The 13,543-nt window shown below is 41.3% G+C and overlaps 1 protein-coding gene across 5 annotated transcripts in view; it reads right to left on the bottom strand.

Annotated features, from left to right (window-relative positions):
* Positions 1 to 5,149, bottom strand: part of elfn1a (extracellular leucine-rich repeat and fibronectin type III domain containing 1a) — a 116,053-nt gene extending 110,904 nt beyond the window's left edge. For 3 of the 5 annotated variants that reach the window (XR_007384522.1, XM_048990262.1, XM_048990261.1), the window contains exon 1: positions 3,598 to 3,996. The gene's annotated coding sequence lies outside the window, so the exon portion shown is untranslated. Of the gene's footprint in view, positions 1 to 3,597; positions 3,997 to 4,535 lie in introns of those variants that run through there. The other 2 variants (XM_048990263.1, XM_048990260.1) reach the window with 1 other exon arrangement.
* Positions 5,150 to 13,543: the final 8,394 nt, after the last annotated feature.

Raw genomic sequence — 13,543 nt, 5'->3', positions numbered from 1 at the left:
GACATATATTTAAAGTTAAAGCTATAGAAAGCACAGAAATGCGGAATCACACCTTAACGTCAAAAACATACCAAATACGACGGCATGACGACATTAACTAATTCTAAGATGACATACTGTACACCTGTTTAATTCAGCGATAATGACTTATTTACAGCAAAAAGCCAAAGAACGGTATATTTTGAACGGTGTTATCGGAATCAGTAACTTCTGTGTTGCCGCTGATTTGAAATAAGTAGGGTACTATTTAGGAAATACCCTGCAATATGGTAAATAGGCAAAGTGGATAAATCGAGGATAACCATTAAACCTTGAAACATATCTCTCAAACCCCGCTTACAGTACTGAAGTGTGGCATTGATATGTCCATGTATTTATTTCTTTAATTTCCAGGTTGATTCCTGCACCGTCACTTTCAATGACCCCACAAACATCCAGTTATAAAATGTATCACATTGATTTTATATGTTTTTTTTGCTTTCATTTTACTTTAAAATGTATTTCCTGTTCTTAAAATGTTATATCTGAAATCACAGCTACTTACAGTAGACATGCAGTATCGATAGCAGTATAGGCTTTTTGGTATTAAGTGTTATTAACGTTACAACATTATGCATAACGATGGAATAGCATTAAAGGACAAATAGTATCCTAAATATTAAACTTTACCCAATAACTGGAAAAATATCAGATAGAGCAAAACCACCATTATAGATATTACTACAGACCTACAACTGATGAATAATTTTACTTGCATATATTACTCGCGTATACGCCTGTATATAAGTGTGTGAATTTAACTGTTTTTATAGCTTTTTGTAACTTTGTCTCTTCTCAGCACAAGGATTGAATAATTGTACCGCCTTTGCAGTTTCAGAGTAACGCCGGAAAGAGGTTAAACGTGCTACTGCAGGGAATAACGGACGGCGGGCGTTTTATTTGGGTTGTAAGAATCACGAACGCCAGGGTGCGTTAACATGGATCATTTCATGCTTTGCGTTTCTTAACAGCTGAACATGCAGTTATTCATAATAATAATAATAATAATAATAATAATAATAATAATAATAATAATAATAATAATTGTTTTCAATTTAATTGTCTGAACGTCCTGTGCCGCCTGCTACCGATTCCTTTTGCACAGTGCAAAAGTAGACCAGGCTAAAAATACACCAGAGCCGCTGTGGAGGGAAAGATGAGGCTCCGTCTGCGGGCTCCAGCGGCGGAGAGCTCATCACCGGCAGCTGCAGAGCAGCGGGGGCCTGCGGTGTCAGCGGACGCCTCCCTCACAGATACGGGCCGCGCCAGACGGCTTGTTTTGTATAAGGCTTTTCAACCGGGGCGGGGGCGGTCCGAAACCAAGGGGCTCCTCTTTCCCTGCACGAAGTCCCGTACTCGGAGACCGAAATCGCATGCGTCGCTTTTCCCTGCGATACCGATCAACCTTTCAGCTCATGCTTTGCAGATTCCTCGCTTTTCCGCTTAGGCTATAAAAGAACTTTATCAGCAAATGCACAGCGCGTGTACGCCGGAATAGCAACATCTGTAACACAAGTCAAATAAATATCCACCTAAGCAGAACAGGAAGATAAATTAACACACAAACGACGCCTGAAATGAGTAATAAAAGACACTTAAGGATTAATGGCATGGATTTGGTCATGACATAGCAAATATTGGGGACAACTGGAATGACAGGGAAGAATTTGGTTACATAATAGGCGATCCGTCCAAAACCCGGTGAAGACTCAAGACAATCAGACCCTCAAACAATAATAACAACAAAAACATTATAATGCCAGTACCCCATTGACACCAATTTTAATATTGCTCTTTGCCATTTGTGTTACATTCTTTCACCGTTTCTTTTTATTCATCCGTTTTCCATTCATACTTTGGTCCAAATGTGAATCGGAGAGGGATGTCATTGATTTGTCTTATAGGATGGCAACGCTGTTATCCGCCAGGAGAACGTACCCTGAGCCCCGCCTGCTCCGAAAGCTATACATTTTCGAGGCGCTTTAAGATTTCTGCAAAACGATATACTCAAGGTAGCCTAAGAGCAAAGTACCATATATACATTGGGCCTTTGTAGCTTTGTCAATGTATTTGTATGAAATATTTCAGATGTCTTACTCGATTCAACACCCGCCTACCTATTCCTAAGAGGGCTGGATGAAGTTACACAGATTTAGATATATTCTTATGTTTCTTCACAGATCAACACGTAAACTTGTAATTGTTCTCCATTATAGCAAGAGTGACAGACTCATTATCCAAAGAATGGGAATATCTTTTCAACTTTTCTGGAAAAATACCAAATTCCCACGGACGCCCATGTCCGTCTCCGGCTTGTCTTAGGTGGTGGGTCCTGATGGCAGAAAAGTTGTGCAAACGCCGAAACCTAGACGTTGCTGCCAACATTTAAATGATTTTCTTTTGCGGGTCAACGTGCCGCTCCATGACGTGGCAGTTAGTGGTACGTGGCATTATACACGTAGTTGGTTAAAAAAAAAAATTAAATAGTTATTATTGAGTTGTTGTTATTATTGCTGTTGTAATTATTATTATTTTTAGTGTTGTTGTTGATAATGTTATTAAGCAATCCTCGGGTAAACTAAAACACAGTAAGGAGACGGAGGGCTGAAGACAGAGGCAGAATTCACTCCACATGCATTTCAGCACTTTTTGAACAATCGTCTCCTGAATCTGAATCCATGCCTATGTGTGAATATGCATGCGTGAATTACTATAAGCTCTCTTGCACCTTCACACTTGTTAAACATGTAGCGATTAAAAAAAGACAATAAACTGACTGGACACTGCGTGTTGCATTTGGAGAAATTCCATAAAACTACAGTCTCTCGATTTGAACAACTTCCAAATGTGGAACTAAAGTATGGAGAGGTGGAGAAAAAAAGTGGTAAAATTTCATGGTTGAAAGCGAACTCTAGCGGCAATCGCAGCAGTGCGCTGTCCCTGGTCCTGGAACAGCAGTAAAGCCGTTTGCCTTTCAGATTCCGTCACGTATCTCTAGTAACAGAAACGGGTTTAGAAATCTCTAATTTTTCTCAGTAAGACGCGTGCAGCATAGATATAAGCGCTGTAATTAAGTTTTCTAGAAACTGATAAATTCAAATACTAGGTGGTCATCTTATCAAGAAGATAGCACTTGAAAGCAGATATATACACATAACTACCGGTTTCAACGATACAATCGCTTTGGACGTCCTTCAGCCAGATTTCTTCAAATTATCCTATACGAAAGCAGTCTGACAGCTGTAGTTATATGTAGTTCATGAGAAATGTAATGTGCTTTCAACTTAAAATTCACGATTCCGCGATCTCTGAAATACTGATGCCCGTAAGTGTTACTAAGTATCTCTTGTTAACTAATTGGGTAACGTAATCCTTAAGCAATAATACGGCTATACAAGAAGCCGGTATATTCACACGGATTTAAGTCATGTATTGTCATGTAATATTCAGATTCGCCAGACTTCATTTTAAGAGGAAACATTTGTATTTGCTGCGGCACGGGCGATGTTTAGGATGACATGGCTCCGCTAACACGTTACAGAATATATAAGCGCTTACCTGATATTAACCGGGGAGCCTGCGGGTCCTTGATCTCTCCGCATCCAGATCTGGGGGATCTGAGTCGCTATGAAGCTCAAGGCATTTTTCAGGAAGGGCAGCGAAATTTCTGTGGGAAAATCCAGGTTTTCTGTCGGCCCGACAATACAGAGAGCTGCAGCTCCTCACTGCGTCAAGCGCTAACCTCAAACATCCATTAAACAGAAGGTGATTAATTCAAGGCAAAGCCCTGATTGAAAGCTCGTTTGCTTCTCGCCTTTATGTATTCCAGTCCAGAGTTACCAGCGAGCAGCGGCAGGGCTGACTTTTCTAGCATGCAGGCGGCGACATCACATTTTTAAACCATTGTCAACGGTTTATTATTGGGGTTACGGAGCTGAATGTAGAACTGTACGACATACGCATGTTGGTCCAGTTGCACTTTAAATGAAATCTCATAATCAGATTGGCTTGTGACTGTCAGGCTATAAATGGTGCGGGTACAGCGCAGATCTACGCAAGGTAATTCCAAATCCCTCTGCCGTAAGTGTGCAACAAGAGACAAACCACATATTTTAAAACGAATGCATCGTTAGAAATCATGCTAAATCGACTTGCACTTATTTAGCGCCGCTGCCACGTCCATATGTGCGTGCATCTTATACACCAACTGTATCATTTACACTTCGGATGCTGTTAGGCAATCGTAGGCTACACCGAATCGCAGATTTCAAGAATAAGGAGGCAAACTGGTGAGGTTTCTGCATCGACACTAACGCGCGTCTACTGTGCTTATGGAATACTTTACACACAAACTAACAGGTATACCGAGAAACATGTGGAGGCAAAGAAACTCCCCATTAAGTATGCAAATCTCATAACGCGATCAAAATTAGGAAATGAATACGAATATTGTAGGCTTATGCCTACACTTGAAATCGACGAAAAATTGTGCTTACCTTTGTAAATCGAGTAGTTGCTAAGTTGTTAGGTAGTTGTAAGTTTTTTTTCTATTCCAGGTTATTTATTTTTAGTTATAGCGCTGTGTATATTATGCATTGCTACATACTATTCCAGGACTTAGACGAGCCCTATGAAGATTAGCTCTGCTGTTGTTCGTATGGTCCCGTTCATACGGTCTCATTTCTAGACGGGGAAACGTTAATAAAACTACTTACACCAATGTTTGTGCACGTGGTTTATAAAACAGTACTGACAAAACAGATAGCCAATAATCCGATATTCAACAGCTCCTACGGCATGGACTTCGTAACTCTTTAATTCCAAGTTGAACTATGCTACATTATTTTGCTAAACCCAGTCACAGACGTTGTTAAGCTCGTTGGAGCCACGGTGGAGATCATTACTGTCTTTACTACACAACGTTACACCTTTTAAGGTTAACCACCGTTTACAGACGGCGACAGTCAGTGAAGTGAGCTTTCTGTGATGTAAGCTTTTAAAAAGCGGGGAATTGCTCTTAGACTGGTGCCACCCTGCGTCTGCTGATGGGAGGAGCCACCTCACCACATGGCACGCACGCACTAACATTCACACACACACGCACAAAAAAGGCACACACACACACGTGTACCGCTGCAGCACTCGACTTGCCAGAGAGAGAGAAGGCTGGGTAGCAGAGATGTTGCTTTGTGTGCTCCGCAACACACGCACACACACCAAAAAAACAGGAAAGTTCAGGTCCCGTTCGTGTGCATTAGGCTGCAAACCAGCTACGATTGTAAGAAATATCCCCTGTATAAAGTACGTTCCCACGCTCGCCCATAAGTCAGTTTGTTAGCTCTTCTCGACGGAACCCGGCGACAATAGATATTAATTTCCACGCAGTTTGACAGGGTTCTTTACATTACACATAGCGTTTAGTACGACTGATACCATTTTAGATACGGTAGGATTTCCTTGCATTCCGAAGCACTCCGCAGAACAGTTTGCTGGGGTCTGATATGTTCATAACCGGAATTTGACGCTGGATTTTCGCTGATTTTATAACATGGCCCTGGTGTTTTGCAGCTAAGCACCATAAAGCAACAATAGACTGAACAAACAGCAAATCCTGCAAAGGAAAGAGGCACTTAAGGAAAGACATTTTTAAAGTAATGCTTATCTGTTATTGGACACAAACATTTTAATTCATGGGCAAACACAGACCTAATTTCTTTTCAATAAGGAACATAAATGACTTTTTAAGACAGTTACATTTGTGCACAAATCACAATCATTTACGGGTCTTGTCTAAGTCTGAAACATTAAACTAAACGTACATGGGCCTTCTTAAGCCCAATTCTGTTCATAAGAGCGTATTGGCTGGTTCGCTTTTGCCCACTATTCTGAAATAACTTGTAAATCGCTGATTGTCTTTCATATTTAATTTTTTCTGTTTTTTTTTTCTTTTTACAGCCAATGTAACTGTATGAACTGAGTAGCAGCATGTAAAATGTCTCCAAGAAAGGTCCGATGCTGACTTTTAATATAAAGTATTTTTATGGGAGCAAAGCACCTCAAAATGTTGACCTTTACCTTTTTTAAAGGGCTGCCGTGGATATTTGAAGCCATTTTTGGCATTGAAGAGGGAAAAATTTTCAGCCATTAAGGGGGTTTATGGAGAATTCGTGGAGGACAGACCAGCGGGCTAAACGCTAAAGGTGATTTATTCAAATCCTTTATTTATTTTCTAAGCCTATTAGATGTGGAGCAGAACAGGGAATGCTGGGATTACTGGGGGGGGGGGGCTTATTTTTGTAAAGGGGTGGGATTCACCATATGTGTCAGGTGATATGGTGGAACTTCTTTGGAAGATGCTTTTGAACAGGATGTGACATGACATGTCGTTGATGTCGAGAAAATGAGTATACCAGCGGTGTCATAAGTCTACTGGAGAGAAAAGACTAAACTGCGGTGTGTGTTATCGAATACGGGAGAAAGTGATTCATTTTTATCAGTTACATTCAAAGGCTGTCATCCCACAAAATCGTGAAATGCATGACTTGCCCCTTTACCATCAACAAGACTGTGTACGGTTAATGTACTCAATGGCAATGCCTGACAGAGTAGAGAGAAATATGTTTTTCCACCTTGTGCTAAACTCTACAGCAGGGGTCACCAACATGATGCCCGCGGGCACCAGGACGCCCCCAAGCACCATGTGAGTCGCCCGCGGACCTGTTCTAAAAATAGCACAACTCACCATTGAGCAGCGTCTAAAATTATTTTTTATCCTGTTGCTATTCTTCTTTAATCGCATTTTCATTTAGAAAGATTTGAAAATGACAATATTAAAAAAAAGCATTTAAGATGTTTATTATACGTGGTTTAGGAGGGTGTTTCAAACTGGTAGCCCTTCGTATGGCTCAGTACCCGTACAGTAGCTCACAGTTTGAAAAAGGTTGGTGGCCCCTGCTCTACAGCTCCCTGGAATTCTGGTGGAACAGTAATGTCTGAAGAAATTCCAGCATTTCATGTGTTTTTTTTTTTTTGCTGTCAGTGGTGGTTGGGTGGCACAGGAGCTTATCAAGTGCACTACGGTATGATGAATGGAACAGAGTGTGCTTGACACAAACTTTCCTGTTCATGAAAACATTCACCGGTGAATTGTTGCCTGTGCTTGTAGGCATCGTCCAGTAGAGGAATGTGTTTACTGGCTTTGAATTTATTGCCATCTACTTTACCCTCTAAGAGGCTGAGTGGATCTAAATCATAGCAGGAAACTGCTTTCCACACCGTAACAGAGCTGCCAGGATAATTCTGTGTGTAAAAGATTCAGTCAAGCTCGCAGGTCTCCTTTGGTACGTGCTACATGTATGCTAGTCAGACAGTCAAGATCAGAGTGAGGAAAGACTCCATGCGCAAGATCTGTCCTCAGTAAACAACTGCTTGTGTTTCTTTCATCCCTTCACATAAAAAGTGCATTTTTAGAAATACTGAACAAGTTGGAACACTAACCGAAGGACAAGTCAGTAAGATTCCTTCTTTGAACTTTGGTGTCAAAGGTGTTGGTCTTCTAGAGGTTTTTTTTTTCTTTTGATGATCCTAAGCATGATAGGATACCAAGTGCTCAATTTAGGAAACACCTTTACTTTCAACACTACTCGTATATCCTACATATTTTCTGATCTTGATCGTGAGCACGTACAGCATTACTGAAATTTCTTTTTCCTGCTATAATATTTATGCTTTATTCGGCAATTTTAAATTCGTCGTTTGTGTTTTATTTTCTACAAAAGAAGCAATGCCAATTAAATGAGTGTATTACCTAACGCTGTCTTCGCAAGGATGCCGAACCTCATAATTAAAATGTGTTTAAGGAAAAGGGTCCCACTCAGTAGAGCCACTGGGGTCTACAAAGCTAATAAATGATGTGAATCCTTTGTCAGGTCTGAATGTCTAATTTTTCGAAGAAACATTTGAAGGAAGGAGTCGCCATGGTGACATGGAGACTGTGCCTCTGTGGTTCCTATGGAAATCCTTATATTAATGTGCATAATAAATCCGCATGGATCCTGACTGTAGGTTCGCAACGGATCTGATTTCCAGACACTCTGCTTGTATTGATTGTGGATGAAAACCATAAATTGTACAGGCTAGGGTGCTGCAGGATCAGCCCTGGCTTGATGAAATCCCCACACAGCCAACAACTAGGTCACCTTTGGGGAATCACTGCCTCTTTTCCACACAACCTACTCTTTGTTGCTTGGCAGACCCGTTAATATAAAGCATCACTTAATCTAAAACAGGACAACACTGCAGTCACTCCTAGGAGTGGGACCCACAGGTGGAATCCTTGAGCGCAATTAAAATGGACAGGCACCTTTTATTTAACCTCATAGATGCTTCCATGCATGATTATATACTGCTACATACTGTAACAGGAGGGCGATTGAGAGTCAGATGACACAACAACCACTGCAGACTAAAAGAAAAAAAGCTGAAAAAAATATTCAACACCATACCAAACTGCTATTTCTAGTCACATTCTATCATCTACTGCTAACAAACCAATTTAAGATCTACTCCTTACCTATTAATAACCTGCTACTACTCAGTTGATTATACAGATTATTATTAAATAAAAAAGATTGACTTATAGTCAAATTTAGGGAGGAATTACAAAACATCGTACTTCTGTCTCACAAAGTACATGCTAAAGTGTTCGTAAATCACACGTGCAACTAAAAGGACATTAAGAAGCATATTTAGAAATGGATTACACCCCTGCCTTAATGGTTGCTTCTTAGTTATTAAATAACTGCTGCCAATCATTTGATATTAGTAAAGAAAAAGTGAATAGTAAATAAAAATATTCACTTACAATTAAATACATAAATGTATTACAGAGATGTGTTACTCCTGTCTCAGATATAGTGATATTGTTATTTCATAATTTCATGTATTGTATCACATAAAAATCAGGATTGGGGTTAGAAGACAGATGGATGCATTATGTAAATAAGTTGATGTCATAAGGTAATTAAATAATAATCATATACCACTTCATTCATTTAGGAGTGGTTAATTTAAACATCATTTTAATGACTAATAACCAATAATGTTATACGACCCATAAACCATTAATCTTTCCCTAAATATCAGCAGTTGAGTTCGTACACTCTCCCCATGTTCAGGTGGGTTTTCACCAGGACTCCGGTTTCCTCCCACGGTCCAAAAGCGTGCAGGATGGGTTGATTGGTGAGTCTAAATTGGCCCTGTAGTTGTGTGAGTGTGCATGTGTGTGTGAGTATGTGTGCCCTGCGACCGCCTAGGGTTGGTCCCCCCCTCCGCGACCCCAGTTGGGTTTAAGCGGTTTCAGAAAATGGATGGATGGATGAATATTCTGCTTCAAAACATATCATATTACATGTCACATGACTCGTTCTGTTACATGAGCGGCGTCATTGTAACAACAGGCAGCATAATTAGTCACATGGATATTTATAACAATGCAGGTTCATAAGAAGGCTATTTGTATTCTAGAGGGAAAGGTTCAAGTAAAGTATAATCAAATAACCTTGATCTTTTTTGTTTTTTAAATTGACGGAACATGCAGTCCGAAATCTTTTCCCTTTTAAGGCTGCAGACGGGTCAACAATGCATTTAATCACACGAGGAAATTTCCACAATCAAAATACATGTTAAAAATAAATTGTTAAACGGATAGCTTACTTCCTCATAGCCAATGACAAATGAACAATTATTGTACGTCTGACCACACATCAATATTGCCTGGAAACTGGTTGCGCAGAATTAACATCCGCCATAAACATCTAACGCTCTACCACAAAGAGTGATACATGAGCTGCTTTACATGTAGAATGCGATTGATCCTTTCCAGTGTGTGATTCTTACGGAATGTTCTTGTGGAATGTCTGTGATGCACTGTGACATAGACAGATAACCCAGGATGATCATGCTCCATTTTCAGACTGCAGATGTTTTTCTTATACAAACCCCCTACGGAATATTATGATAAGGAGAAAGAAATTCTTCCTTTGTGATGTAAACTGAGAGGCAGAATGTTCACATTCCATTATTGATCGACAGACCCGGCCCGGGCTTGCTTTCTGTGTGTGTTTTTTGAAACAACAACTCTGACTGAAGAATTTCTGTTGAAGTTAAAGACACAAGTCAGTAGTGGTTGGAGTGACGATCCCTTTGCAAGATGTTTCTGCCCAAAAGAGTTTTTATAAGCTCAAACGGGAGGGAAATATGCAATGAATTATGTAATGGTGTGATACTGTGCATTAAAGCAGAAAGGAGATTCAGCAGGGAGAAGATGGTTATTGGTTACCATATAATTAACATTCCTCAACCTCAGACAGCATGACTTCCTTTATGAATTTGAATATGAAATGACAGTAAATGACAGTATTTCATGGTGGTATTATCATAATTTGAAACCTTCGAAAACATTAGCATGCACAAATGTACCACTCCTGCTGTGGTAATAGAGCGAGTATCAGCTTCTGTGAATCCTATGTAAGGTGATTTAAATGTAATAAAGCATTATGACATGTACCGGTCAGCCATAACATAAAATCCACTAACAGATGAAGTGAATAACATTGATTATCTAGTAATAAAAGCATCTGTCAAGGGTGCCATTATATGTTAAGCAAGCGAAGGGGACGTTCTTGGAGTTGATGTGTTGGAAGTAGGAAAAATGTACAACTGGCTGATTAGGGCCATGATGTTTGTAAACATCATGATGACTCAGTCAGAGGATCTCCAAAACGGCAGGTCTTGTGGGGTGTTCCCGGGATGCAGTGGTGGGTGCCTACCGAACGTGCTCCAAGGAAGGCTAAGCGGTGAACCAGCGACTGGGTCATGGGTGCCCAAGGCTCATTGATGCTCGTGGGGAGTGAAAGGAAACCCATATGGTCCCATCCTACAGGAGAGCTACTGTAGCACAAACTGCTGAAAAAGTTCATGCTGGCTGTGACAGAAAGGTGTCAGAACACACAGTGTTCACAGCTTGCTGAGAATGAGGCTGCGTAGCTGCAGACCGGTCAGAGTGCCCATGTTGACCCCTGTCCACCACCAAACACGCCTACAATGGGCGAGTGAGTGTCAGAACTGGACCATGGAACAATGGTAGAAGGTGGTCTGGCCTAATAAGTCATGTTTTCTGTTACATCACATGGACGGCTGGGTGCATGTGCGTCATTTACCTGGGGAAGAGATGGTAACAGGATGCACTATGGGAAGGCGGCAAGCCGGCTGAGGCAGTGTGATGCTGTGGGCAGTGTTCTGCTGGGAAACCTTGGGTCCTGCCATTCATGTGGATGTCACTTTGACACGTACCACCTACCTAATCATTGTTGCAGACCAGGTAGAGGTAGCATGGCAGGATAATGCACCATGCCACACTGCGGAAATTGTTGAGAAATGGTTTGAGGAACATGAATATGAGCTCAAGGTGTTGACCTGGCCTTCAAATTCCCCAGATCTCAATCCGATGCAGCATCTCTGAGATGTGCGATCCACGGAGGCCCCACCTCTCAACTTACAGGACTTGAAGAACCTGCCGCTAACATCTTGCTGCCAGATACCACAGGACACCTTCAGAGGTCTTGTGGAGTCCATGCCTCAACAGCTCACACAATGTTAGGCAGGTGATTTTAATGTAATGGCTGATCAATGTGCATTGCAATCTCCATAAGGAATGAATTTCAAGTGGGTGAAAAGACAATGAATCATTGTGGATTAAATGAAACAAAAACAATACTTTTGTCTGCACTAACTCACTTTTTGGTGAACAGCTCCATCTGTACTGGCAGACCACAGCAAACAGCTGCACCCCCTCCCCCCACCCCCAGTTTCCACTTTGTGTTTAATATGGCTGCCACGAACATTTTGTCTCTCCACTTGCACATGGGCAAAAATTATTCAATGAGGTAGAGAACCATGCAAATATGTTACGGCATCTAAGAAATCAAAGCATATTACCTGGGAGGTAAGTGTAAAACAGACGTTAACCTTAGTATGTACAAATGAGTAGCATAATGAAAACTAACTAGAATTTCTCCTGTTCTCCAGAAAGCTACTGATATCTTCTCGGATGGCTAGATGAACTCTTCGCTTAATTTCCCAAACCCCTCCTCCGAGGTACCTCAGCAATCCAGTGTATTTCGTAAAATTTCACCGCCATGTCAGTCAATTAATTTAAATAATTTGATGATATTGATTAACTAGTTATGGCATGTGAGTGGTCAAGTCAACTAACACAGTTGGCTGGATACTGCAAATAGTGGGACGAATATTTCAGAAATTACAATTTTACCTCACCATAGAGGGCCAGCAACTGTAAAAGACAAGCAGCTTACCGCAGTAATTCACATTTTCAAATAAGGCCCCATCTGTTTCAACCAGCATATTGCATCTGCTTTAAAAAGTACACCGACCAAGACTTCTCAAGTCAAAAACAATCAAATAGTGGTGACATTTTACTCACGCTTTCTTGGGACTTTGCACACAGGTAAAAGCTCTCAGAACAGCACACGATTATGTCAGACAAATGCATTTCCACTCGCATGGTCATAGTACATTCAGTTTCGTCAAGCAGTGATGTTTTATTCATCTGCCGGCTTTTTAAAACTAACCATGTGTCCTTTGAGCATTCGGATATGCTCCTCAGTGAAAAAAACCAAGGAAATAAATGTTGCTGTCGTCGTTACTGCTTCTCCTGTTGCTCTTGTTGTCTTTTTGTAACGCAAAGAGAGCAGACAAGGGCTTTTGTGACTGACCTTTGACTCCTTCACCGGTGATTTTTGGAGAGCCTGTAATGCTTCCTTGCCGCCCAACCACCCCAGAGTGTGACACCCATAAAGCGGGATTACTTTCAGCTAGACTTTACCAACCCGGCTTCTGCGTGAGGCGCAGGCATCAGCCGCCCACTCCCACACAATGTCAGCAGGGTTCATCTTTTTGCCCTTCCATTATTTAGTGAAAATTATTCTCCCTCCTCAAGTGATCCTCGAAGTATTAGAGAAATGTGGCTCAGTGGGATGGGGGCTTACACACAAAGCCGGGTGTAAGTGGGCATATTCTACAGACCACCAGGCCGCAAGCACCTCCAATAGCTCTTGCAATCCTCACCCCCCCCTATAATATCCCCCATTTATAAAATGGTTCTGTTGATGTTGCTGCCATCGGTTTCGTTCCACCTTCCTAAAACACCCCCAACCTCACAACACCCTGGGTGGTCTCCCAAGTGAACCGTCCCACACCAGCAGCAAAGAGCACTCGCATTACAGCTCGTAGAGTAACTGTAGGTTATTTGGCACGCAGTACTAGGTCATCCATAATTAAAACCATGGGCTCACACGCCTCGCTGACTTTTAAGTAACGCTCGTTCCACATCAGCTGGGAACCGACAAAAACGGGATTTCCCAGGTTAAACCTCTGGGTGTGATGACCTTTTAGATGCTGTTGTAGGCCTGGTTTTCATGTATGA

Source organism: Brienomyrus brachyistius, chromosome 22, assembly GCF_023856365.1.
Source record: "Brienomyrus brachyistius isolate T26 chromosome 22, BBRACH_0.4, whole genome shotgun sequence".
Lineage (NCBI taxonomy): Eukaryota > Metazoa > Chordata > Actinopteri > Osteoglossiformes > Mormyridae > Brienomyrus > Brienomyrus brachyistius.
The sequence above is the reverse complement of the archived record's forward strand: the minus strand, read 5'-3'. Positions and strand labels throughout refer to the sequence as shown.